At 41.7% G+C, this 24,722-nt stretch overlaps 1 long non-coding RNA gene across 1 annotated transcript; it reads right to left on the minus strand.

Annotated features, from left to right (window-relative positions):
• Window positions 1-398: 398 nt before the first annotated feature.
• Window positions 399-1,849, minus strand: LOC121794046. Its single transcript, XR_006049221.1, has 2 exons — window positions 1,662-1,849; window positions 399-1,040 (listed from the first exon to the last, which is right to left on the minus strand). It is a non-coding gene; the product is annotated as an uncharacterized LOC121794046 (long non-coding RNA).
• Between the last annotated feature and the right edge of the window lie 22,873 nt (window positions 1,850-24,722).

Genomic DNA, 24,722 nt, shown 5'->3' on the forward strand with positions numbered 1-24,722 from the left:
TTAAACACTACTATAATGTGGATCGCACTATCCATTAACACTACTTTAACTACCATTCTCACTATCTCTCTTACTTTACTAATTTTATCTTAATTCTGGTGCCATATCGATTGCTTATATTTTTATGGGACGGAGGGAGTATTGTGTAGAAAAGTTGACTTCAATTAGTATAAATATTCTAAAAATGACTTGAAATTATTTCATTAGAAATTATTGTTGATAATTTGGATAAATTTTATAAAATTTCTAATAGTATAGATATATTCAAATATCAATCTTTTTATGATGTATTATAGCACTTAATAATCTAGTCGATAAGATAAACAACGTGTGAGATCAATAATCAAAAGGAAAAGTAATTAAATTAGAGCAAAAAAATAGTGACTAAGAGAACAAAATAAGGAATGCTAAGTATAATAGAGTAATTATTGATTAGTCTACAAAGTGAAAAAAAGCAAATAATAATAGTCTCAATATAGAAAACTGACTAACAGATCATAATATTAATGTTGAAACTTGAAACTTGTTTTGTTCAACTTCAGTTATTATGAAGACTTAAATTAATGATGAAATCTATAATCGTGGGGAGCTTGTTTGGAAAATTTAGAGAAGTGCCACTTGGCCCATATTTGGGCGGAAAATATCATGAAATTTTGCCAGTATATTAGCTTAATTTTTATTATCTTATTGTAAAAGTCAGTTTGGTTAATGCGGATCTTATTTGTGATTAGTTTTGTATGCACTTATAATTCTCTATAAGGTTGCAGCCTATTTCTGTTATATTTGCATAGGCTTTATAAAAAAATCACTATTCTATTACAATATACTATATTTATTCCATTCTTCAAAAGCTGTCTGATTCACTCTTCAGTTTCCAATGCAAATGTTTTCACATATTAAATGCATATTTAAAACCTTTCATGATTATCAACTTAAAAATATCTATAAAATTCATGTTTTTAAGGAAAATTAAATATAATAATGTAGTTTTGTAATAATAATATTTGTGATCCATTATTTACATCCTTTGCAATGTGTCCCTGAAAAAGAATCGGTATATAGTCAAGATGTGAGAACATAATATTCAGATGCAGAAAATGACAGAAAGAAAATGACAGAGAGTGGGCACCATACTAACCTTAAAATTCCTTTCTCTAAAGAAAATGGAGAAAACAGACAGTAATTAATTGAAATCTAGCTACTTTAAATTTAAAAGAATTTCAAGTTTAGAAATGTGAAAAAATAATTGTATAATTTTTTTTCTGTACAGAGAATTGCAGAATGTGTGAATCATTATAAATTTGATATGCTAACCAGCAAAGATCAACATCTTTAAAGCAATTCTAATTGTTTGTAATATACATTATGCTTACTTTGCTGGAATAGGTTATATAAAATAAATACGTATGTGATCTAAATGATAGCAGGTGTAGTAATTAATGTGCACCCATACTTAAAATTTGAAACCTTTGATAAAATGGCTAATTTTTAAAAGTATCAGATAATTAAAGAAAATTTTGAAAAATATAGATATATATTAGAGCATTGGTAGCAAGTTTTTGAGAACTATCGTTTGAAAAATCAAGAAATAGATGATAGGAATCTTAGTAGGTATATTAATAAATCTGCACTCAATAGAGCAAATACAGAGTATTTTGTACCTTGATTTATTTATGTGTTCATATGTTGTTATGTTGTTGATATAGTAGAGTAGGTTGCAGGGAAGCCACGCCTACTATCACCCTGGTGGTTTTTGAGTAATGATTGTAGAGTGAGGAGTTAGAGACGGCTTCTTCTTCTTCTCTCTTCTTTAACTGCAGTCTGCAGACTAGAGAGTGAGAGAGGCGGCTGTTATAAGTTAGGGTTTAGATTTGTTTTTAAACTTATTTAGTTTCATATAAATAACACAAGAATAAGTTAATAAATGCATAAATTTAATGGGCCTTAACTTAAGCTATATTGATGAAAACTTTTAAATTTTAGTGGGCCGATTTTTGGACATGCTAATTTTTTTTTTAATATTTTTGTAAAATTATTATTAACTTATATATTTGTGCATATATATGATATATACGATTTAGAACCATTTATTATATTAATGTTTATATTAGTTTGTAAATATTTGTATTAATAACTAATAGTCTAATTGTATGAGTACTTTCAGTGTTCTTTTTATTATCTTATTTAATTTTCTAATATTTATTTCTGATTATTATGTGAAAGGTCTCTCATGATGATGTTTTTATGGGGAACTTGCATGGTTTCTAAACAACATGCTGAAGAAAGCGTGCTCTATAAATGCCCCTCTCCTAACACCCCCATAATCAGTTACTTCATTTCCCTCTCAACCGAAATTAGAGCACAATATTACCAGAAAAATAGTTCAGTTTCTCAACCCTTTCTTTCATCTTCCCTAATTGATATTCATATTCTCCATGATCTTTATCTTCCTATACCATATTTATCTATTCTTTTCTGAATGTTCCCTATCTTTTCTTAATCATTTCATTCCTCTTATATCATGTTATGAAGATGAACACTCTGTGCACAATTAACGAAGTGTTCTTACCTTGAATTTGTCATTCCTTCCATTAGTTTTATTCTTGAAACCTTGAATGGCTCCTGTAGTTGAGGTTTTGTACTTTTTGTCCCTGGATTTAAAATTTAGAATGAAAAATCATTAGTTTTTTGTATATCTGCATTTGTGTTATTCTTGATACCTTGCACTGCTCATGCGTTTGTTTTTTTTTCTCCCTGCATTTAAAATTTAGAATGATGATTCATTAGTTTTCTGTATTTCATGCATTTGAGCTTATGTAGAATGTATATATTGACCTCTAATTCTAGTTTTCCATGCAATATGTGTTCCTTGGCTTCCATTCTTCTTGAAATTTTTTAAGATGATTACTACTGAAAGACTTTTTTCCTCAGAAGTACTCAGAGTTCACATGAAAATTAAAACATGTATAGCTGCGCAACTTGATCAAGTCAGACAATAGATGGTTCAAGTCGGCTAACAACTACTGGTCGCTGGGTATGCGAACGGAGAGACTCAGGGCTTTCAAAACCTTAACCCACAATACTATAGACTAGTAAAGGGAAGTAAGAGTCGAATCCCATAAAGACGGAGGCGAGTTGAGTTGTGTTTGAGACATTTGGGAGGTTTGGCTGTGGCAACGCTTTTCAGTGGGTTAAGTTTAAACTAAGGAATAGGAACTGCTCAACTGACTAAACTAAACTGATCAAGCTAGACTAGACGACTCATAACTAGGGAACATGTGACTTGATCAACTAGACTAAGAACGGAAGGGTAAAAGTAACTTGGGACCACTGACACAAAATAGATGCACTACTAAAATCTATAAACAACAAAAGGTAACATAGACTGCAATTCTAACAAACTACTACCTTCTTCTTCGCTAAGCAGCTAAATAAAAACAACGAAAGCATATCTAAACAGAGCAAGAAACATAAAAACGGAAATCAAACAAATTAAACACAAATCCATATGAAATCGACGTAAATAAAGCAGATCTAAAACTTCTACTCTAATCTCATGCAAGTTGACGAACTAAAATGTAAATCTACCTATGGGAAAATCATAAACAAGGCGAAACTAAAACCAACGAAAACAATTAAAGCAAAGAACATCAGATCCAAAACAACTTGCATTAAAAACTCCATTTCATAAAAAATCTTCGATAAACGTAACTAAAACAGAATTCCAAACAAGGATTTAAAGAGCGATCAACAACAGAAATATAACTAGAGTAGCAACTAGGAGAAAGACATTAAAAGCAACTAAGCTATGGAAAAGATGAACTAAAAACAGAATGGAAATTGTTTTGACCCCTCGGGGTGTAAGAAAAACACAAACTACGTAGACTTCTAGGCAGATCCAGGTCCTCCCTTCCTTGGAGAGGATGAAGAGATGAAAGTAGAGGTGGAACCGGCGACTCCGACTGCTGCTAACTTCTTACTCCATGCTAAAATGTGAAAATGAAGTGACTGAAGGTGATGATGGTGTCGAGCTCTCTTCTTGTGTGCTCTCTCCATATTTATAGGATGGCATTGGCCCCAAATCCCTAGGGTAAGCCCATCATGTCTTGACAATTTTGCCCTTGAGATGACATCTTTTCTTCTCTCTCATATGACTCATCACCTCATGTGGTGAACTCTACTTGATCAACTTTTCGGCTAGGCAGGCTTCATTGCTTGTACGCAACTGATCAACTTATCTTCATTTCTGGCCAATTTTTCACTTATTTTCCGAGTTGATCAAGTTGTTCCTAAACTTGCCGCCTCTACCCTTTATAGCTCCTGCACACTCAGATTCATCACTTTTCGCACATTGTCAACAATGTTAGTGTAATAAACCCCTATAAAACCATGCCTGTAACGAGCCCTATCAAACTGCTCACACTTAAACCATGCTTGTCCTTAAGTATGAAAGAACAACAAGAAAAGGGCAAGTTACATGCATGGGTACCTGACCGACTCCTAAAACTAAAGAGACTCAACAGATATTCATATAACTGGCTCGAAAACGACTCTTAAGCAAATATTTACATCTCCAAGTTTGAAACTGACTCAACTTCTGGAAATATTCCCCAAAAGCTTAAGGTCATTCCAAATATTTTGCAGTCTCAAATTCTTCCATCCCCTTTTGTTCAGTCTGATCAGTCTATCAGTTCGTTAAGATAGTCCCTACTCTAGCCAACCATTAGATTCACTCGGTCACTCATTTCTCACCAGAGATGTTAGGACCATTCACTCATTATTTTGTCATACCACTGATGCTTGAGTTCCATAGGCACAAACTAGCTTCTTAAGGTCTTTTATTAGGGTTGTAATGTGGCCAGGGGTTATGATGTAAAAAGGTAAAGGTCCTATGGGTCATAAGTTCATAAAAACTTGAAGAAAACAACGAAAGACATGTGAACTCGGGAACAAAATTAGAGCAGCCTCCCTATTACAATTTTAAACTTCCCAAAGTTGGACACATCCATTGGCCATTTTGGCCTTATTCATCTAACCTCTCTATTGCAGGATCAAGTTACATCATTTTCTGCCCCGCCTAAACTATTTTTATTTTTATTTTTTATTTTTAATTTATTTTTTTTTCAGGGTCAGGTGACACTTTCTCCTGCCCTTTATTCGACTATTTCCCTTTTTTTCTGGGTCAGGTTATAAGTGCATGCCCTTTTCTTTTTCTCTCTTTCTTTCTCTTCTTTTTTTTCTACCATCTTGGCTGTAACTATTTCTTCCTATCCTTTCTAGCCCCAATTGGTTAGATGCTCCATTCTATCCCCTTACTCACATGTCATTCAGGTTTATGGTATCAAAAGAAGGGAGCAATCGAAAGTAGGCTCAATTTTGGGTTACTAGGGGGTGCCCTTACAATGAGGCGAGTTCTTCTGGTTCAAAAGAAAGAGGTCCAACTGGTTATTTCCTATTGCCTTTAGTCCTTACTAGCCTATGTCATTTCCCTCTTAGCATCAAGTGGCAACCACTCTATTTTTATATTTCAGTAGAAAGTGTTCTACTTTGGCTTCTAACTCACTTTTAGAGGGCTTCACAGTTGTCTAAAATCTGGACATTTCCATCGTTCTCACTTCATCTAGACTGACTTCAACTTACTTTTAGAAAGAGGGGTCTCATACTTCAACATGCATTTTTCTTCTTCATTCACTCTCACTAAGGGTTTTATGCCTTCTATTTTTGCTAGCTCATTCATGTTTTCCTAGCATACTTTGGACAACCACATAGACAGATTCGACATGCTTCGTTCAAATGACTCACTATCCTACCAACTGTCCTATCAACTGATCAAGTTATGATTCAACATGCTTTGCTTAGTTGACTCAGATGATTTAACAGGTACAATAGGCAAACATAGATAAGTCAAGTCATGCTTATGTCCAATTACTCCACACTACTCTCCCCTCTCACTTTATTTTAGCTTGCCCTCAAGCTAGCATGATAAAGTGAAAAAGAGTAGTAAGTGTTGCAACAAAAGACACTCTAAAAACATAGAAACCCTATTATCAAATAAAAACTTCCACACTTAGTCCGAGCATCGGGCTAAGTGGGAGAAATCAACACACTGGACATAGAAAACATACAAACAAGAAACAAACTTCTCACACTTAAACTGGGCACCAGGCTAAGTGTGAAGAAGACAAGACAGACACATATATATAAAAATTAAAAACAAAAACTAAAATTACTTGGTCAATGGGGGGGGGGTTTCATCTTCTCGGCTGATCCCTTCTGGAGTCAGCTGTTTTGGGGTGGGAATCATCACGTCCAGCCGGACTTCTGCTGCTTGCTCCTTAGGCTGGGTGCAGGGGAGCCCTTTGCCTCTGCGGGATTAACTCTCTGGCCATTAGGGACACCATCTCTCGCACCGCGTAGACCGACGTCCTAACATTCTCATTGTGTTTCATTTGAATCTCCGTCTGGGATGTTAGCAACTGTGCCTGGGCCTCGGAGCTCAAGGCTATCCTCTCAGTATTCAGAGCTATTCGCTCCATATGCCCTTCCATTCTTGCTCTCCAGTCATCCAGGTGTCCCACGAACTCCACCAGTCTAGCATGTCCAGGAGACACCGCAGGTGTAGCGGATGTAGAAGGCACATCAACTTCGGCCTGTGTTTGCAGAGCGGATGTGGCAGCTTCGGTTCGTGCTTTGTTCTCTTTCTCATTCTCAGCCACAACCAACTCCACTTGTTTCCTCTTAGTTTTCTTTTTGACAGCCCCCACCGGCTGTGAACCTGGCCTAGTCACCTCATAGAAATGAAGTATGCCACCCTTCTGTACCAAGATGCCTACATTCGTAAGGAATTGTACACAAAACAACTCTGGTTTAGGACAGTAGGCAATCCTGGGTATCCTTTCTACCACAGTCGTATCCACGCAATTCTTGAAGATGGCCCATAGCAAATGATAGCCATTCAGATTGTGGGCAACACGGCTGGAGATCGACTGACAAGTCCTAGCTATCCAGTATCCCAAATGTACCTTCCTCTTCTTCATCATACACCACATAAAGTATAGTTCGGCTTCTGTGATGGAGGCGGCAGTGTTGGCGTGACCTAGCAGATTTGTGACGGAGGATGGGATTTTGGATGCAGTCAGCTCTGGACGTTGTTAGTTGGTAAGCTTCAGTACCCCTCGGAACCATTTCTTCCCACGCGGCTTGCTCGTTGAATTCTGGGATATCATTTGGAGCACCAATGTCTCTCTCTAACCATTCAATTTCTTGGTCCACAGTGTACAAGCCATTTCTAGCCTCTGCTCGGACGTACTCCTCGCCCCATCGTTCCTTCGCTTAGATCGGCGCTCCATTCTCAACGCCTCTTCTTCCTCAATCATCTGTCTTCCTTCTTGTATCAGATGAGGCCTGTCGTGGCTTCTTTTTCACTGGGGCAGCGACAGCTGTCCTTTTTCTTTTCCGCTCTCTCATGTCCCTTTCATTGTCCTCCACCTCAGCAGGTGGGTCTGGCTGCCCAGAGCTAGGTTGTGCGTCTATAAATGTGAGGATAATATCGCCTTCTTCCTCAGGTTCTTCATCAATTAGGAGCCTCCTTCTGCGACGCGGAGGTCCTACAACACTCCTTGCTGGACTGTCTACATCCCCCCTGCTCTCTGCCCAGGGATTCCCCTTGGTTGTTCCTCTGTAGACCTCCTCCCATAGGTCTGTTCTCTAGCTAGCCTCCGCTGATAAGTAAGGACGGCAGCAGCTCTTGCTCCAGCAGTCTCATCTATGGGAGGTGCCTCCTCAGTCTCTTCTCTTTCATCTGTCACGATCACTACTTATCTATTCTCCGGTGCAGTTGTGTTTGTTACAATGCCCTTAACAAGGCTTGTTCCCACCCTCTCAGTAGGGTGCTCCTCTTCTCTTTTTTTCCGGTGTTTCATCAGTAGCTTTCTCTACTATCTCAGTAGAGTTCCATCCCGTAGTTCTATTCTCTTCCACATCCATATCAGCAGCCTCAGAATTCCTTGCCGTTAAGTTTGCTGCGACTTCTTCAGGCGTGAGTAAGGGTTGCTCGGCTTCCTCAATACGTTCATTCACTGTTGCCGTTTCCAGGGGAGTTGACTCTGCCTGAATCTCCTCTGGTATTTCAGCTATCGAGATTGGCGCCACCTCCACGCCTATTTGTCTAACAATCTCCAGAACCTCATCTTGTTGGTCGGTGGGCTCCTCTGTGATTTCTTTGTAAGGGGCAACTTTTGTTCAACCTCTTCTCCCTGCTCCACTGTCTCAACCATTCTCATCCTCTCCCCTTTTTCATACTCGTCTAAATCCTTTGTGCCCTCACTGCAAGTTTCTGGGATTTTTACATCGCTGGTCGGTGGTGGGGTAGGTATGGCTCCCATTTGAGCTCACAACAGTGTAGCATCGACATCGGGTTTCAGCGTCTGGAGAAAATTCTTTAATGACTCCAGGGAAACTATGACTGTGGTTTGATTGCTGCTTTCAGTGACTTGAAGTGCCCTGTTGGTCGGAATCGTTCCCGACCCTTCAACTCCTTGCTGCAGCGGCTTCGATCTCCTGACAGAATGGGTGCAGAGGTGTTTGATGAGGCTCGTTTCATGCATGTGTTATGTGATTAAACTACATCAAATTCTGTAACTAACATCCAGTTTTGAGCCAGGTGTGTGAAAATCCGCCATATTCAGAGAATGAGTTGATCAACTGGGCGGGCGAATGGATTAGGAGAATGAGTCAAATTTGCTGCGCAAATGGATCAAGTCGAGTCAAATGACATGCATCGGGAGCACCCAGTGAGAAGACTGATGTGTCGCACCAAAAAGTTCCTCAAGGGCAAAGGGTAAAGCAGACTTTCAAAGAAAAATGTCCTAGGGATCAAGACCTCACGCCTTCCTATAAATGGACATAGAGAAGGAGGAAAGAGGCAGCTTCCAACGGTGACGCTCATTAGTTTCAACTCTCTTCTAGAGCTGGAATTGGGAGCTCTCAACACTTCATCTTCATGTTTTCCATCACACACACACTTGGTCCTATTTTAGTTCAGTTTAGTGGTAGTTTGGTGTTGGTTTTCTGTACTTTTATCTTTCGGTTCTATTATTCCGCTTTGAGAAGAAGCGATGAAACAATTTCTTGCTTTCGTTGTTTGTTTTCAGTTTACTTTTGATGTTTTCAACTCTTTGTTGTTTTGATTAAGTAGATTTGAAGTTATGATTTCGGTTCAACTGAAATGTTCTGTTTCCATGCATGAATTTTCTGATCTGTTTTGATTTTCGTTTGATGTCGTATGTCTTGGCTCAAAATGTTTTGTTTCATGTTCTGATTTAGTTAGATCTGAGTTTTCTGTTCATGTTTCTGTCTCATTGTGAAGGAAATCTTGAATAGGATGTTTAGATCTAGTAGTTTATGTTTTATTTCTGCATGATCATGGTTTAATTTCTAGTTTACATAGATGTAGTTTAGATTTTAGGAGTAGATTTAAGTTTACAAGTTGTTACGATGTTTCGTCTTTCATAACTTTTCAGATTTGTTTTCTTTCTGCTATGTTTTTCATGTTGATTCGGTGAAGAAGATGAAGTTGTTAAAAAGTTTTTACTTTATCGTACACTTTGCAGGGGTCTGATAGTCCCCCGTTTATGCTGTTTGTCCATTTATGGAAAGTTAGTTGAGTTGATCAAGTAGTTTTAGTTTCGTCTAGTAAGTTGATCAATTTAATTAGTTTAGTTTCTCAAGTCAAGTAGTTTAACTTAACCCACCCCCTAGAAAGCGTGGCCGCAGTCATTCCCATTCTGTGTCCAACAACAAATGTCAAACACATCATCTCTATGGGATCGATCCTTACTTCCCTATACTAGTTAATAGTATTATGGGTGAAGGTTTTGAAAACACACTTTTTAGATCTTCGGTTCATCTCACTCAAGTCGAATCTAAGTCGAGTTGATCATCCTGAGTTTCTAGTGGATCCACTCACCAACATTTTGCAGGTAGAAGGCACGCATAGACCAGCTGGATCAATTTGATGTTTTAACTTGAGCAAGCCACAACAATAAATTAAGAGAATGATGAACAATGACTAAAAAGAAGTGGAGCTTTCACATGGCGCCGTTACCGGGGATGATGGAGTTTATCCTACATTTGTTGTGAGACACCTTGGGTGTAAATATTGTTGATATTTTCTTTGTTTCTTTGTTTTGATTTCAGTTAAGAGACAGCTCAGGGCAACAACAGAAAGAATCAATGTCCTTATCTATGTGGATCAAGCTTTTTCCCTGCTGGTGTGAACCAAGGGAGTTACTGGAACAAGAGAACACATAGATGGACAGAGCGTCTTAGGTTTTATTTAAGAATTTTAGTTTGAACTTTGTAAATAAACTTTTTGTTGTTTTTTGTTTTCCCCAGTTCTAAGGCACCAAGTTTAGGAAGCAAACAAAAGAAGAAGGAGTGGAGCCACAAACTGCTCAAGACGAATCACTTCCCACTCCACCAATCGACTCGGATGCCAACTGTGAAGAAAGTGAGGACATCACCTTTGTGAGTCCGCTTGAATCAATAACCACCCCAAACAAGGAGGAAATCCAGGAGGAAACCACCATGGTTTGCCAGGAAAGTGATCTGGAGATAGGTTCACTCTATGCCCACTCGGTGAATGAGCCGGCATCTGCCATCTCTATCACTTAGGGGCAGGAAGCGGTGTATGTGAACCCAGAAATACTTGCCATCTTACCTATCTTCTCGGGAACTAGTGCTGAGAGCCCGATTAATTCCTTCGTGAGTTCGACAAAATTTGCAGAGTGCAGAAAAGACCAAAGGGATCGAGTGAGGAGGATTTCAAGCTAAGAACTATTCCCCTCTATTTGAAAGGCGAAGTAGATGCTTGGTCTAGAGGATTTGAACCCAACATCATCAAGACATGGTCAGATTTCAAGAGGGAGTTCTAAACCAATTCATCCCAGCAGCATAAACAAATGCACTTCGAAGGGAAATCAGAGAGGCAACCTAAGAACCTGGTGAGAGCTTGAGCAAATATTGGCACAAGTACAGAGGTCTTCTGGATGCATGCCCGAATCACAATCTGATGGAAGTAGATGTCTACTCAAAATTCTACGATGGAATGGACGCAAAGAGCAAGGACCTAGTGAACTCATCAAGCAGAGGAAGTTTCTACAAACTCTGGTTGAGTAAGGCCAAGATTGTCATGGAAAGACTTCTAAATGCAAAGAGAGAGTATGATGATACGTCAGTGACCCCATTGCAAGATAAAGTGAAGAGTACTCCAACAGAGGACAAGGACAATCTGCTGAAGAGCCGAGTCGACAAGCTAGAGGAAACACTCCAGTCAGTGATTGAGTCAAGCCAACCTCAAGTCCTTCAAATCCAAACCCACTTCCAGACTGATCAAGTGAGTCTTCGCAATAATACATGGGAGATATGGAGTTCAAATACGAGTTGGAACCCTAGAGGTCAAGCAGAGGTATACCAACAGGAATACCCACACTGTGGAGAATGGAGCTGGGCAGATGAGTACTCACATTTCCCATACCATACAGAGCCCTATCCTATCTCCATCCAAACACCCTCTTGGCAAACGGGATATCCACACTACCAATCTTACCCTGAATTTCAAACCCATGAGTTCAGCCCACCGACATACCCACCTGACTACTTGAAGTGGCAGAATTGTGTTGTGCTATTGATATATCACAAACCCGTAGGTCCAGAGGATTCGCTAGATCAAAGGGTCTAGGAGATCGTGGAACCTTCAGAATTCGGTCGTTGGACAGACACTTTCCTGCTTCAAAACCTCAACCCACTACACTATTGGCTAGTATAGAGAAGCAAATGATCGATCCCATGAGGACGGATGAGTTAGCATGCATTTGGAGGGTTTTGGGAGGGGTTGGCTATTGCCACGCAACAAGTGGGTCGAGAATTTTAAACTACTGGACTTAGGAAATGAAAGCTAACTACTCTATCTACTGGGTCCAAGAAACGAACACGTACGACACATGCATGACTCAGAATGTAAAATTAACTTGCGAAACAAAATCAAACAAACTGGAGACTAAACTGACTTTCCTAAGGTGGCCAAACAAACTAGCACAGAATGTAGGGTCCAAATTTCACTAAGTAGCCAGGTGCTGAAAAGCTATAGAAAAGTAGAAGGACAAGGCAGAGAGAACAGACAGATTGCAGATTTGATCCTAACTACTAACAAACTTCATCTTCTTCAGGAATCCAATGGAAAACAGAATAAAACAGAGTAATAAACATCATGAAAACAGAGCATGTTCCAGATCTGAAATTAAACAAGGAATTAAAGGCTAAACTCAACAGATCTAAACTACTGGACCTAGTGGATATAAGAACGAACAGTAAACAACCATAATCATGCAGAATTTAAACAGCAAACTCCAGATCCACTACGATTCACAAAATTCCAACGTCTCCACAATCAGATCTCCAACCTCCAACATTAATCCAACAGATCCCAACTACAAACATCCAACAAACAACAAAAACAAGGTACAAAAACAACAAACAAACATCAACTCATCAAGATCCAGCAAAAACCAACAGAAACTTCCATAATATTAACAACTAAGTTCAAATCTTTTAGATCCAAGTCAGAAAAACAACTATCAAGCTCAAAACCCGCAAATACTTAAGAACGAGAAGTAATCTAAAGCAGGAAATGAAATATTGTTTCTTCGCCCACGTAGGACGGTGTTACACAACAGCAAAATGAACTAGAACCACCATGGTAGCCGGAAGTCACCCCATATCCAAGTGCGTAGTAAACTGAAGTATATTTTTGAAGTGAATGTGTGTAAATGGATGAGAGATGGATGATGGTCGAAGAGAAAAGATCCCCCCATTCTTCAATGTTGAGGTCATTATATAGGTGAGGCTCTGATCCCTAGGGCATCCTCTATGTGAATTGATGCTTGTACCCCTGAGTAGGATCTTTTAAAGCCTGCTCTTGCTCCATTCTGCTTCTGTCGCCATCTTTTTTATTCTCCTAGGTCCGAGCGACGACTACATGGTTTTCCACTTCAAAATCAACTCTTTTGCATCTTCCAGGTCAATCAGCACAAACTCCTGGGTCCGGCAGATTTCTTACACACCTGAACTTAGAAACATACATTAGATTCCAAAAAGACGGAATTTTAACCCAAAACCAATGCATGAAACGAGTCTTATCAAACTGCTCACACATAAACCATACTTGTCCTCAAGTATAAAAGATAAGAAAAAGAAATAAGGCAAGTTTCAATGCATAGTTCCCCTTTTAACCAACTATAGAGAAAAACAAACAAGACTAGACTAAGACTCAAACACATACGGACACAAAAAGTACTACTCTTAGACCCAAAAAAATACAAAGAAAAACACATCGACACATAAGTGCTTAAACTTGTTTTATTTTCTAGCATCTGTCCCCACAAGTTTAAGGTTAATCCAAGCATCTACAGCCTCAGATTCCTCCCCCTCCATTCTTCTATTTGGTCAGGTTGTCAGTTCGTCAAGATAGCCTTAGTTCTTACCATCTGTTGGATTCACTCGATCATTCATTCCTCACCAGGGATGTTAGGATCAGTCTCTCATCATTTTGCCATACCACTGATGCCTTGAGATCAGCTGTCAAAGAATAGTTCCTTAAGCTCTTTCATTAGGTTGTAATGGGGCTAGGGGATTACAGTGTATATAGGTGAGAGTCCTAGGGGTCCTAAGTTCAAGAAGTATAAATGAAAACACACTGCGGACATGTGAACTTAGGGACAAAATTAGGAAACAACCTCCCTATGTACAATTCAAACTTCCCAAAATTTGGAGATGTTCCCTGGCTAATTAGCCTTATTCACTACTCTTTTCTACCGGGTCAGATAAAACTTTTTTTCTGGCCTTTGTTTTTCTATATTTTTTTCTAATTTTTCTATATACACATATGTATTTTTTTTCTTGGGTCAGGTTACAACTTTTCCTACCCATTTTCTTTTCTGATTTTATTCTTTTTCCTATGTCAGGTGACAACTTTTCCTATCCTTTTTCTTTTCTGAATTTTTCTTTTTCTCCCCTGTTCTATCATCTTATTTCCTACCCCAAATGGTGAGCTGCTCCATCCCTGTCCCCTTGTTCACATGACATAAAGGCTAATGGTTCCAAAAAAAAAGGGAAAAATTCAGTGTAGGCCCAAAGTGTTCACTAAGGGGTGCCTTTCCAATGAGGCAAGTTCAGCAGGTTCAAAAGAATTGAGCTCAAATGGCTATCCCTATTGCCTTTAGTCCTCACTACCTGTGTCATTTTTCTCTTAGCATCAATGGTAGCCACTCTGTTTTTTTTTCAGTGTTTAGTAGAAAGTGTTCTACTCTGGGCTTCTAACTCACTTTTAGAGGGCTTCGCAGTTGGCTTAAATTAAGACTTTTTATATCGTTCTCACTTCGTCCAAACTGACTTCAATTTATTAAAGAAGAGGGTTTCAAAAATTGACATCTATTTTCTCTTCAATCACTCTCACTAAGGGGCTCTTGCTTTTTTTATTTCACCAGTTATGCATAAACATAGAACCTAAAAAAAATTCTACTGACTCCTAGACCTAGTAGACACATGCATGCTCAGACACTTATCACACTAACCCCCCCTCCTTCATTTCAGCTTTCCCTCAAGTGAATTCGATGAAGTGGAAAAGGGTGTTTAGTGTTGAACAAACACAACGACAAAAACAACACAAACTTCTCACATTCAGACCAGGCACTGAGCTAAGTGGGAGAAGACATAGAACAACAGAAACCAACATGACATGGGCAGAATGGAAATCCAAATGAGAACATCCTTGAAAAATAGAGCGTATATCTAAAACACATATACTAACAAAACACATACTAGACACACAAACTTCTCACACTTAGGCCCAGTAATGGCCTAAGTGGGAGACGGCACAGAAATATAAACAGACATAACATATATACGACTTAACTAAAAATAAAAGCTAAAACTGAAACTTAAAATTACTTGGTGTATAAGGGGGGGGGGGGTTCAATTCTGACTCTGGTCCCCAGGGGGACCAGACTTCCTGGCTACCATCTTTGTTTTCTTTGGTGGTGGTGGGGCTAGTTCATCATCCTTTCTGGCCTTCTGTCATGCTGGCCTCGGGATGTCCTTCTTCACTGGTATACTAGTTGTGGTGGTGTCCTTCCTCTTCTTGGCTGGAGTAGTTGTCGGGGAGCTGGATACTGGCTTAACTGGGGAAGCCCCTAGGGCTGGCCATTAGGGCTCTGCAGGCGCTTTAGGAATCATGCGCTGCTGTGTAGGGAGGATCTGCTACTCGACCACAACGACCATTCTCATCATCACGTCGACGGCCTGTGTCATCTTTTCTGTGTGCACCTCCATCAGTCCCTTCTGAGCCACTGCATTCTCGCCTAGCTTCAACATCATTTCCTCCATCCTGGTTTTTGACCCATTATCGGCCACCTTCGCTGTCACGTCGTCCTCTTCTCTCTCGGTCTTCATTGTCACTCCCTCCTAATTCCCGACCTCATAGAATCGGACTATGCCATCCTTAATTATGGTGAGTCCCTTGTTGAAAAGAAACGGGAGATCAAAACTCCCTGGGGCATCGCACAGGGGCAGGTGGGTGACTAAATTGGCTATCTTCATGGCCATGTTTCTCTTTATGAAGGCTACTAGGAGGTTGCAAGTGTAGAGATGGCGATCTGAGTGGGTCCTGACCAGGTGGCATGCTTGGGCCATCCATTAACCTAGATGCACTTTCACGCCCTTAAGCATGCACCACATAAAGTATAGCTCTGGAGTGGTGAGTGTTGCGCTTACTTGACCCAGCAGATTGTATCTGATGTATACTTGTGCCAGGCGGAGGACGTGGTCAGTGATATGTACTCCTTTAGAGAAACTTGTCTTGAATTTTCCCCCTTTCTTGTGGGCAATCATCCTCCAGGCCTCCTCAGCTACGAAGCCCTTTGTTTTCTTGGGTGGGCCAATCTCTCTTTCGTTCCAGGCCCCTTCCTCATCCTTTTCGGGCGTAAATAGCCCCATCCACAGGGACCACTCTCCGATACTCATCACCATCTCCTCGTTGAATAGTCGTAAAGTAATTGAGTCTGCGTCGAGATCTGTGGTGGATTTGAATTTGAAGGACGTGAAGAATTCCTTTGCCAGAGCCACCGGTACCTCTTCCATGCAGTGGTACAGAACTACTCGAACCCACTCTTTCCTGACTTAGCCACTTTCCCATTCGACACTCTTCCCTCCCATGCCATGCTCTGTTTACTATCCTCTAAGTGGACCATCGCATCCAACAGTCTTCTAGTCACAAGGACCTCCATTTTTTCGAACACACCCTCTTCCTCCTGGGGGTTCTCTGTCTTCTCTTTAGATTCCTTTTGTGCTTCTTCCTCTTCAGTCGGCGAGGCAAACAGTACTAGGATTGTCTCTGGAGTGGCCTCGTTGACCACCACAGTCTTGGAGACCTGGCGAGGTTTCTTCTTATGGGGCTTAGCTTCTTGCTTCCCCTTACGCTTCATTTCTCCTCGCACCTCTTCTCCAGGGCATCTAGAGAGACATCCTTTGCAGCGTCCGGAGTTTCCTGGGCCCAAGGGATATCGTCCCATGTTTCCTCAGAGTTGCTCATCCTCAGTTCCCTTTGCGGTTTGGTCGGTGCTGCATCTTCTAAATTCTTAGCCCGACGTGACTGTCTCCTAATCGTTCTCTCGTCTATCGGGGTTTCCTTGTCGTCCGACATTATATCGTCTATCACGACAATCTCAGCCTCAATTCCTCTCTGCATCTCGATCTCTGGTTTCCTCCTCGACAACCGGTGTTGTTTCTTTCTTCTCATCAACCTTTTCAGCCTCCACATCGCTCTTAACAGTTCCCTCATCTTCCTCACCTACCATACTCTCAACATGCTCCTCGTCCTCAACTGTCCTACTCACTTCTCCATCCTCTTGTATCTCGTTATCCTTATCTCCTTTTTCCGCTTGCTTTTCTACCCCCTCGCCCTCAGATTCAACTTCCTCGTCTCTCTCTGCATCACTGCCCTCATCACCCTCCTCGGTCAGTTTCACTTCCTCCTCATCCCCTGCCCCAGTACTTTGTTTATCTCCTCCAGCCTCACCCATTTCCTCATCTTCTTTGATTTTATCCTCCCCCTCTTTGGTGTTCTCTTCTTCTTCCACATGGGGTTCGGTAGGGTATTGGGTTTCGATATGAGGGGTTGGTACTGTGGGGGTTATTTCTTGGGCTAGGGTTTCAGTTGGAATTTGGGGATTTTCTCTGAGTGTGCATAGGGCCTAAGATGTGGGTGTCTCAATCAAAGTTTGGGGTCTGGGTGGAATCTCGAGTGGGGTTAGGGTGGAGATAGCTTCCTCCTCCTGACATACCGCCGCCATTCGAGCGAAAAGATCACTCGCCCTCACTCCACGGCTGAATTTTTGGAGAAATTCCTTCATAATCTGCTCTGGGTCGGGCCGTCGGTCGTCGTGGTGGCGGTAGGAGCGACCGTAGCGGTGAGCGCGCTCGAACTAGTTTCTGGCAGTGGAGGGGCTGCGGTCGGTGCTAGCATCGAAGTTGGAGCGGTTGCAGACACCGTGGTTTGGGCAGTCGCGGGCTCAGCTATTTCTGGTGGTGGTACAGATGGTGGTTTCTGGGTGGTAGGGTTTGAAGATGACACCTTCTTTGATGTTTCTCCGGCCGTTCCTTTCGGTGGTTGTGCATTCTTCCGGCGGGATTTGCGGGTTGTGGGTTGTTTCTCCATTTGGTGAGCATTGGTTTACGACGAGGTTATCGGACCTGCAAAGAGAAACTACTTTTTTGCAGAGAGAAATTGGGTGAGTTGTGAGAGAATAATTTGGAAGTTAATGAGTTTAGGGGAAGTTATTTTAGGAAAAGAAAAAAAAGAAAATAAGGAAAGAAAAGAAAATAAAAACAGGGGGAAGCTGAACGGTCTCGTCCTAACGCAAGCAACCGTACGCGTCCCCCAGTTTTGAAATTCAAATTTTAAAAATTTGTAAAACTCCCCATTTTTTCATTTGTTCCTCCCACCTTTTCTTTCACACGATTCCTTAGAAATTTTCCCCCATTCTCCCGGGTCATGTACTATCAACACGAAAATTTTAACTAAAGACGAAACACCGAACAACCTGGTCCAGGGGATATGAATCCAAAAATCTTTTCAATTTGAAATTACTTTCCTAGGTGTGTTTGGTATTACAAAAATATTTTTGGGTAAAAATAATTTTTTTCTTTGTTTGGTTTTTCTTTTTATCAAGATTCAAGAAACATATTCACATTATTTACAAATTGTGCTTAAGTATTCTTGCGAATATCCTGGTTCAGTCCACAGATATTTTTTTTGAAACTCATTCCTATCTACCTGACCCAAGAATCCTCGAAGAATACCTAAACTACTTGTCCTAGTTAGGCGATAGTAGGGAGCATGCGCATCAGAATTTCTTCCACCACACACAACTTTGAACTATCCCTAAACACCTTAACTCTGTGACCATTAACAAGGAAAGGGGTAGAGTTAGAAGCGTTTCCCTGAATTTCTACAACTCCGTTTGCTCTGAGGCCAACGATCGTGTAAGGTCCGATCCACTTAGACTTTAGCTTTCCGGGCATCAGCTTTAACCGTGATTGGAACAGGAGCACTTTCTGACCAACCTGCAACTCCTTGACCCGGAGGTTTTTGTCGTGCCACAACTTGGTTTTTTCTTTGTACCACATCGTAGCATCGTATGAGTCAAGCCTCAATTCCTCCAGCTCTTGCAGTTGGAGCTTCATCTCCTCCTCACATGCTTGGGCTTTCATATTCACCTCTCTGACTGCCCAGTACGCCCTATGTTCTACACCAACCGGGAGATGGCACATCTTGCCAAACACGAGCCTGTAAGGCGACATTCTAATCGGAGTTTTGAACGCAGTCCGGTAGGCCCAGAGTGCATCATCCAACCGTCTGCTCCAATCTTTCCTTGACGGGTTGACTGTTTTTTCTAGAATTCCTTTGATCTCTTAGTTGGAAATTTCTGTCTGCCCGTTGCTTTGTGGGTGGTACGGAGTAGAAAGTCGGTGGTGTACTCCGTATTTTTTCATAAGGGCCTCCACGGCTCGATTACAGAAATACGTTCCCTAGTCTGAAATGACTGTCTTTGACACTCCATATCGGCTGAAAATATTAGCCTTAAGGAACTTTGTGACCTCCTTTGCTTCAGATGTTGCAGTCGCCTTCGCATCTATCCACTTGGATACATAATCTACTGCCACCAGTATGTAAGAATTTCCATAGGAAAATGGGAATGGACCCATGAAGTCCATCCCCCAGACATTGAACACTTCACATACGATTACTAGGACCTGGGGCATCTTATCACGAGTAGAGATTCTCCTGTTTGCTGGCAGCGGCCACAATTCTAGAAGAACTCATAAGCGTTCTTGTTCAACGACGGCCAGTAAAATCCGCTATCTAAAATCTTCCGAGCAGTTTTTCTTGGGCCAAAATGGCCACACATGCCAATGTATGACAATGGTCCAGCACGTCCCTCTGTTCCCATTCCGGAATACATGTTCTAATCACCTGGTGTGAACCCATCCTCCAAAGGTATGGATCATCCCAAAAATAGTACTTGGCCTCACTCCTAATTTTCATCCTCTGGGCCCGAGAAATATCTGGTGTACTGGGCAGCTCTCCTGTGACTAAGTAGTTTGCCAGGTCTGCAAACCATGGCTCTGCATTCAGCTGATACTTCTTGTTGTCCGAATCTCCCGGACCGGTTACTGCCAACACCTTATCCCATCTAATAGGTCAAGAGGATTCCCCCATGCAATATAGATGCTCCTCTGGGAATGCATCCGGTATAGCCTCCTCTGTTTCTCTTTGAAAAATCCTGCTTAGATGATCGGCTACCTTATTCTCGGTCCCCTTCTTGTCCTTCACTTCCCAGTCAAATTCTTGTAGTAACAACACCCATCGGATTAGTCTTGGCTTAGACTCCTTCTTCGCCAACAGGTACTTAATCGCTGCGTGATCAGTGAACACTATCACCTTCGACCCAAGTAAATATGGTCGGAACTTTTCAAAGGAATACACAACGGCTAACATTTCTTTCACCGTAGTGTCGTAATTCTTCTGGGCCTGGTTAAGAGTCTTCGAGGCGTAGAAAATTACATAGCTCTTTTCATCAATTCTTTGACCTAGCACTGCTCCGACTCAGTAGTCGCTGGCATCACACATCACCTGGAAGGGGTGATTCCAGTCTCGAGCTCTGATTATAGAGGCTGATACAAGCTTGTCCTTCAAAAGTTGGAAGGCCCCTTGACATGCCTCGTTGAAGATGAAGTCCACATCATCTACAGGAGGCGGGTAAGTGGCTGTGCAATTTTTGCAAAGTCCTTGATTAACTTTCGGTAGAATCCCACGTGGCCCAAGAATCCCCTCACTTCCTTCTGATTGGTAGGATAAGGAAGCCTTGAAATCACGTCTACCTTTGCCTTCTCTAGCTGAATTCCTCTTTCCGAGATGACGTGGCCCAGGACAATTCCCTCTGGCACCATAAACTGTTCTCTGTAGTACTAGATCCAAGTTAGCTAGGCAGGTTTCGAAGGAACTCCCATAAACTGTAAAATCATCCATAAAAATTTTGATGCACTCTTCTAGAAGGTCCGAGAAGATGCTCATCATGCACCTTTGAAAGGTGCCTGGTGCATTACACAGGCCAAATGGCATCCTTCTGTATGCATACGTCACAAAGGGACACGTAAAAGTCGTCTTCTTCTGGTCTTCCGGATCTACGTATATCTGGAAATACCCACTGTACCCGTCTAAAAGCAGAACAATTGCTTGCCTGCTAGTCTCTCAAGCATCTGGTCGATAAAAGGCAACGAAAAGTGATCTTTTCGTGTAGCCTCGTTCAACTTTCGGTAGTCGATACACATCCTCTAGCCCGTCACCAGTCTTGTGGGCATAAGCTTATTCTTTTCATTCTTCACCACTTGTATCTCCGACTTCTTCGGTACCATGTGGACTGGGTTTCAAACTTCCTTCAAGACTTCCTCCCTCATGTTCAGGTTCAGTTTCCTTTTTGAATCCTGGTAGGCCTTTGTTCCTTCCTCCAAGCGAATATGATGCATACAGAGGTCGGGACTGATTCCCACTAGGTCTGAGAGAGTCCACCCTAAGCCTTTCTTGTTTCTTCTGATCACATCCAGTAACTCATTTTCCTGTTCCTAGGTCAAGTTGCTGTTGACGATTACATGGAACGTCCCGTTCTCCTCCAAATAAGCATACTTTTGACCGGATGGCAGTGTCTTTAACTCCTTCTTTGGCGAACTTGTCTCCTGGGGCAGTGGATTCTTTTCCATTTCCTTGGTGATTAACCCTTTAGGCCCTGACAATTTTTCCAAACTAGCCGCATGGGCTGATCCCCTTGACCTGGCGGATTCAGGATTCTTACAGAATTCCACGGTCGCATCTGCTAGCTCTTCATCTGTTAACTCTAGAGTGTTCATGGCCTCATACCATCCTGCTACATCTCTATCAATAGAATGACTTAACTCTGAATTGTCAATCTGTTCCTGCATTAATTCGGTCTCAAGATATTATTAGACCAAGGGTTTAATGATATCTACAACATGCAGATTTCCCACATCTTCTTCATAGCCTCATCAATGTTGAAAGAGAATTTCTCCCCATGATAATACAGACATATGGTTCCATCAAACACATCAATTATGGTCTTAGCGGTGCGTAGAAATGGTCTACCTAAAAGCACTCCGTTAGACTCAGCAGATTCATATTCACTCATCTTAATCACATGGAAATCAGCTGGATACAAGAAATCATGCACCTTAACTATCACGTTTTCCAACACACCCTCAGGACTAATGCATGACCTATCCGCTAATTGGATCACCACCTTCGTATCAACCATTCTCACTCCTTCCAATTTCTTATAGATGGAAAGCAGTAAAACATTTATTGATGCTCCTAGGTCACACATAGCATGCTCAATTCTATTGTTCCCGACTGAAATGGGAAGAGTGAACATACCTGGGTCAGTGCATTTTGACGGCATCCTCCGCTTCTTAATCACTGCTGACACAGTTTCTCCGATCACTATTTTGCCATTGGGTTTAGTCTTCCCGGCGATAAACTCCTTGATAAATTTACTGAAAATAAGCAGCTTCAAGGCCTGGAGAAATGGCAGGTTGATTTCCAGCTTACCGAAGATTTTCATGAAGTCTACCTAATCATCCTTTTTCTTCTTGGCCTCCCTTCAGTAGGGAAAGTCTACCTGATCATTCTCTAGTCTCTTTCCTCATTTCTTCAACCTCCACCTTAGTTCTTGGGTCTTGGAAGAGTAGGTTAGCCATTCGGGGTACTGGTTTCCCCAAGTCTCCGATCTAGATATCATCCTCCGTTCTAGCTTCCCTTGTTTCAGTGTCTTCCTTTTGTGGGGTAGGGTCATCCTTTTCCTTGCTCACCTCAGGAGGTGTTCCGTCATCAATCTTCATTGTCGGACCTTTATACTCTCATCCAGACCTAAGGGTGATCTGACTGATGTTCACCATGTCCGGTGGCTTGACTGTGGCAGGAATACGTCTTTCGTTTCCGCGCATCTCACTCAGGGAAGTCGCGATCTGAGATAGCTGCTTCGCCAGCATGTCCATGGCTGCACTGTGCTCCACTTGAGCGTCTTGAAGCTTATGTACCACATCATTGTTGGACTGCATATTATTCTGCATGTGTTGCTGTGAGTTGACCAAATCGTTCACCATCTCATTGAGGCTCTTCGACTGCCTGGAGTTTGGCTGACTGGTATTCGGTCCTTGATGGTGGTTTGGTCTATGTCCCTGATTTGGACGGAAATTTCCTTGACCTCTCTAATTGTTGTTGTATTGATGACTCAACCCTTGATACCCTTGGTAATTGGGCTGAGGGTTCTGGTTGTTGCCCTGGTAGTTCCTCTGGTGTGGTGGCACATAGGAGTTTGCTGGATTGTTCTGATTCCTATTGACCCAGTTAGATTGGTCGCCCTGATTCCGGTTGCCCCATTTGTTCTGCCCCTCCCGATTTCTGTTAGCCCAGTTGAGTTGCCGCTCCTGAGGGTTTGAATAGTTGGTGTTCTGCTATTGGGGTGGTAGATTTGGGTCACTATCAGACCATCTAAAGTGTGGGTGGTCCCTCCATGGGGTTTTCTTTTGCTTCCTTGGGTTCCAACTTCCATTCGGATTCGAGCTTCCTATCGAATTTACCTGAGCATGAATTTCTCCTTCTCCTTGCTGACCATAGAAATGGTATCCTTCCTCTGGGCCCGGCATTTGTTTGGACTTTTCGGCTGGGTCCAGCGGATTATTTTTTCCTAAGGCGGTCAGAATCGTCTTCTCCAGCTTATCCATCCTATCCTCATTTTGTACATTCACTGCATCCACATTTCCCCTTCTAAGGATAGTACGAGGGGATTCATACTCCTTTTTGCATAAATCAATCTTCCCAAAATTTTTCTAGCCTCGCTCACACGTTTCTTTGTGAAATTCCCACGCTCGAAGAGTTTAGTAAATCCTTGGACTCTGGATTCGCCCCTTCGTAGAAAATGTTGTAGACCTCTGCTTCGCACATTCGGTTGTTGGGACAAGAATCGAGGAATCCATTGAAACGTGACCATTACTGGCTCAAGGACTCATCATAATCCTTTCTGCAGGCTAAAATTTCCTTCTTGATGGCATTCGTCTTGTTTGAGGGAAAGAAGTAGTCCAAGAAAAACAGTCTGAAGTCTGCCCACGTGCTGTTAGAATTGGCCGGTAACCTTAATAACCATGTGTTGTCCTCACCCTTCAGCGCAAATGGGAGTGCGCGCAACCTGTAATCCTCTTCGGTCGAATTAGGGGGCCTCTTCTGAATACTGCAAAGTTTGCAGAACTCATGGAGAAATTCATATGGGCACTCAATCTTTCACCCGTAGAAATGCGGCATCACAACCAACACGTTTGTTTTTATATCAATCGCCTGCTGGGCTGGGGTAAACAATGGCTTGGGATGGTTCGCCATTCAGATGGGCATTGAGTGAGTCAATCTTGGGGTCGTTATCTGGTTCAGCCGCCATGATAACACCTTCTTTTCTTCCTAAGTCTGAAGATTACTCTACTTCTTCTTTGATTGGTAAGGTTGGGTCTTTGTCACTTTCCGAACTCAACTGGACTGGATCTCCTATTGTTAACCCTGACCTGGTGGTGACAGGGGATACTGCTTTCTTGACCTGCTAACTAGTTTGGGCGTCTCTCCAACCGGATGAGTTATTCCAGTGTCCAAACCTTGAGCCTATGCTCATAAACTGAAAAGAAATTGAAAAACAAACAAATCAAAAATATATACACCAAAACCTCTAAACACAAACATTAACAACGCCATCCATCCCCGGCAACGGCGCCATTTGAAGTGTCATAGATGTGATGTGTTATTGATATATCACAAACCCCTAGGTCTAGAGGATTCGCTAGATCACAGGGTCTAGGAGTTCGTGGAACCTTCAAAATTTATTCGTTGGACACACACTTTTCCACTTCAAAACCTCAATCCACTACACCATTGGCTAGTATAGAGAAGCAAAGGATCGATCCCACGAGGACGGATGAGTTAGCATGCATTTGGAGGGTTTTGGGAGGGGTTGGCTCCTGCCACGTAATAAGTTGGTCAATAATTTTAAAAAACTGGA

This window comes from Salvia splendens, chromosome 3 (assembly GCF_004379255.2).
Source record: "Salvia splendens isolate huo1 chromosome 3, SspV2, whole genome shotgun sequence".
In the NCBI taxonomy this organism is placed as follows: Eukaryota; Viridiplantae; Streptophyta; class Magnoliopsida; order Lamiales; family Lamiaceae; genus Salvia; species Salvia splendens.